This window comes from Octopus sinensis, linkage group LG3 (genome assembly GCF_006345805.1).
Source record: "Octopus sinensis linkage group LG3, ASM634580v1, whole genome shotgun sequence".
Taxonomy (NCBI): Eukaryota; Metazoa; Mollusca; class Cephalopoda; order Octopoda; family Octopodidae; genus Octopus; species Octopus sinensis.
In genome coordinates this window covers 73,368,764-73,373,763 of record NC_042999.1, presented here as the reverse complement: position 1 = coordinate 73,373,763, position 5,000 = coordinate 73,368,764, and positions in this window count along the sequence as shown.

Below are 5,000 nucleotides of genomic sequence, written 5' to 3'. Positions count from 1 at the left end.
GCTCGCCGCCTTAATAATAATAATAATAATAATAATAATAATAATAATAATAATAATAATAATAATAATGATAATAATAATAATAATAATAATAATAATAATAATAATAATAATAATAATAATAATAATAATAACAACAACAACAACAACAACAACAACAACAACAATAATAATAATCCTTTCTAGTAGAGGCACAAGGTCTCAAATTTAGGGAGAGGGGACTAGTCGATTACGTCGGCCACAGTATTTCACAGGTACTTAATATATGGACCACGAAAGGATGTGAGGCAAAGTCGACCTCGGTGGAAATTGAACTCAGAACGTAGCGACAGACAAAATGCCACAAAGCGTTCTGCCCCCCCCCGTGCTAACGATTCTGCCAGCTCTCCTAATAATAATGATAATGATTTCATTTATTTGCCACAAGGGCGAAGGATGAGGGGGACAATACAAAGACAGACAAAGTGTGGGTGTTTTCACATAATGAAAGAAAGTATACACAGTATAGACTGAATAATAATAATAATAATAGTAATAATAATAATAGTAATAATAATAATAGTAATGATAATAATAATAATAATAATAATAACGATAATAATAATAATAAATCCTTTCTACTATAAGCACAAGACCTGAAACTCTGGCGAAGTGGTGGGCTAGTCGATTACATCAACTCCAATACTCAACTGGTATTTAATTTATCGATCGCGAAAGGATGAAAAGCAAAGTCGACCATAGCAGTATTTGAACTCAGAACGCAAAGTCGGAAGAAATGTCATTAAGCATTTTGCACGGTGTACTAACGATTCTGCCAATTCGCCGCCTTACTAATAATAATATTGGTGTCAAATTTTGACATAAGGCCAATAATTTCGAGGGAGGAGGTAAGTCAGTTACATCGACCCCAGTGCTCACCTAGTACTGACCCCGAAATTTATGAAAGACTATCGACCCCGAAATTGATGAAAGACGGACGAAATACATGCTGACGATTCTGCCAACACGTCGACTTAATGATAATGATAACAATTCCGCCGTAGTTGACTTTGCCTTTCATCCTTTCGGGAACGATAAATTAAGTACCAGTTGGATACTGGGGTCGATCTAATTGACTGGCCCCCTCCTCCAAAATTTCGGGCCTTGTGCCTACAGTAGAAAAGAATAATAATGATAACAGCAACAATAATCTGTTCTGTTTTGGTCATTAGGCCATTTACATACAATGGAAAGTATCGTAAAGTGTGTGTAAACGGAAAATTGGAGACGAAGTAGAGAGGTTCCTCCCTGGGAAGAACTTCCTGCATTCTACTTGTCTTCAGTCTGGGATAATTTTTTTAGGTGTTCCTTCTTTCTTTTGTCTTTGTTTTGACCTAGGACAAATTTATTATTCTTTTACAAGAATAGAATTGACAGTGATTTCCGCCAGTTAAGCCATCATCGGATTGTTCGAATCTTGAAAGTAACTGTCAATACTATTCTTGTTAAAGGAGAATATGCGAGTGTGTGTGTGTGTGTGTGTGTGTGTGTGTGTGTGTGTGTGTGTATTTGTGTGTGTGTGTATTTGTGTGTGCGCGCGCGTATGTATCTATGTATATGTATGTATATTTAAATGTGTGTGTGTGTATGTATATATACATAAATTGACAGAATGAGATAAAAAAACCAAGGCAGTGAATAGTTTTCATAACATTTATCAAGAAAAGGTCTTACAGCTGTTTCCGGGATATTTTATATATCCCTTCATCAGAGACGGTGCGAGAAAATGTTTAAGTATTAATTGTATGTATGTATACATATATGTATATATATATATATATATATATATATATATATATTATATATATATGTATATATATATAATATATATATATATATATATATATATATATATATATATATATATGTGTGTGTGTGTGTGTGTGTGTGTGTGTGTATGCATGTATTTATATATATATATATATATATATATATATATATATATATGAGTGTGTGTATGTATATATATGTGTGAGTGTATGTGTATGTATATATATATGTATGTATCTTTCATCTTTTATCTCTTGTTTCAGTCATTAGACTGGGGCACCGCTTTGAAAAATTCTAGTCGAATGAATCGACCCCAGTACATATTTTAAGCCTGGTACTTATTTTATCGATTTCTTTTGCCAAACCACTGAGATAAGGGGACATAAACACACCAACGCGGGTTGTCAAGCGTGGGTGGGAGACAAAAACAGACACAAACACATACACACACAGACATATGTATATATAGTTTCCGTCTACCAAATCCACTCACAAGGCTTTGGTCGGCCCAAGGCTATAGTGGAAGACACTTGCCAAAGTTGCCGCTCAGTGGGACTGAACCGGAGCCACATATCTACAGATACTAAACAGAAGAAGGGAATACGTAAAAACCGTTGTCGTCAGTGATAAAAACGTATGACTTGGTCGCATGCACCATGGTTTTGCTAATTTTTTCGTAGGGGCCTACGCAGTTTCAAACAGAAATAAATACACTCATAGCCGTTGCACCCTTAATTCTAGGCAACATCAAAAATGTGAGAACTGGAGAGAATGTGGGCTGCACCACTACTGGGCTAGTATTTATTTTCATTTGAGGAGACTGGAGCAATGTGAAATGAAATATCTTACTTATGGGCCACAAACCGATATACTTGGACTGTCTAAACATTTGGTGCGCAAAATAAATGTAAATAAGAACAACCCATCTCTATAAATGTCAGAAATCGTCTCATATGGTAGGTTCGGGGCACCCTACGATTCGGACCACCTTCTTCTCCGGGCACTCTGGCTTGATTCTACCAAATGTGTGTGTGAGCATCTTTAAAATAAGAAAACACCCATATCTTTTTGGCCGCAGAACTCTTGCTGTTAAGAGATAATTAGAGTTCTGTCGATTCGTCTCCATGTCAGCACAGTATTTCTATGATACCTAATCAAATTCAGATTATACTTGATGGTTTGGAGAACCAGGAAACTCAGGAAGTCCAAGGGAATCGGTATCTTTTTGTGAGTGGCTTCCGGCTTCTTACTTGTCTTTAGTCTGGGTTCATACACTTTTTTCACTTTTTAAAAAAATTTTCCAACTATTTTCATTACCTCTAATGTTTGTCTCTGCTGTTGCTGCAAGACAATGGGCTGATATTTCCAGCCTTAACCTCTGACCGATTCTGAAGTAAGGGAGCTGATCCTTTTGCTCTTTAGTACCCTCCTCTGATGCCTTACATAATATAACATGCCTTACATAATATAACATGCCTTACAACAATGTACAAAATTCTTACACTTGACCTAATGGAACGCACATATGCTTTCGTCATTAATTACATCTTCCTTCTGAACAAAAAATATATGAACATGTATCATATGGAAGCAAGGATCAACTTCTGATTAGCAAAATGATTACTGATGATTGTTACAAGAAGAGAAAATATGTCTCAGTGGCCTAGATAGACTACAAGAATGCTTTTGATTGTCTCCCTCTCAGCTGGATAGAGGAATGCCTGGAGATATTCAAAATTTCACCAGTAACCAGGAATTTTGTACCTCATGTCATGAAACACTGGAAAACGACTATAATTATCAATAACACTGCTACAATAAACTCAGTAAAAGTCAATATCAATTGTGGAGTCTTTCAAGGAGACTCGCTATCTCCTTTGTTAATCTGTTTAGCACCGTTTCTTCTCAAACAAAACCCTGAATGAAACAAATTATAGATACAAGGTGTATGGAAAAGCCATCTATCATCTCTATATGGATGACTTAAAACTGTTTGAGAAAGGACAACTGCAAGCATTCCTTTCACACAGTCAAACAATTTAGTGATGATATCAAAATGAGATTTGGGCTTGACAAATACGCCAAGAACACATTTACCTAGGGAAAACTACCAAACACATCCTACATCACCCTAGATAGAGAAACCAAGATAAAAGATTTAGAATATATATATATTTAAAAAAGGAGATGTGGAACACGAGTTGTGATATATAAAAAAAGGAAATGAAGAAAATGCTGACAAAATAATTTAAGTAAGGGAGAGTGTATTTAATTAGGTGAAAGTTCTTTTTACCGGTTGCGCATTTGTTATGCTTATCAAAAGATATTTTGAGTGAGATAGAATTCGTTTCTGAATGATGTTTTTTTCTTATCTGTCTTTATGTTGGGTTTGCTGTATCTTATATGCAGAACATTCCTGTATTAAAAAAGGACCATAGAATGAACCAAATACTCCTAACACACGAAATCATAAAGAGCAAAAAGCAACCCAAATCATTGAAAACCATCCTAACAAATGCCAAAGTACTGCCAACCACAACAATTAAACCCACAGTAAACAAATGCAATAGACCCAACTGTGGTATATGCATCAACCTAATAGAAGGTCCGGAATTCCTTTTTAAACAAGGACAACGTTTCACAGTAAAACACAACTTCACATGCGCATCAGAAAACCTAGTATATGTCTTAACTTGCTCGGGCTGTAATGAACACTACATAGGCCAAACTAAAAATAGCCTCCGCCAACGAATGACTGTCCACAGATCCCAAATAAAAATACAGGAATACAGAAAAATAGCACTTAGTGCACATATTGATACCTGTGCCGCACAACTTCATCCCAATTTTAGAATCTTTCCCCTCTACAAATTTAAAGACAATACCACTCACACCCAGCGAATAACCATGGAATCCCACCTTATTAATAAATACAAACCACTTCTAAACACATCCCCCTAACACGAACCCACAACAAACACACTTACACCTGCACACACCTACACACACTTTTACCCAGATATTAACACCATGACACACGCAAATATATGGTTCCACACATACACATAATTTGATACGGTGCAAAACATCCAACACTATTTTTTGGAAATGACTGTAAATATTGACTTCACACAAACACGTTGCTTCCCGATACAGGCACAAGGCCAGCAGAACTATAAATATTGAAAATT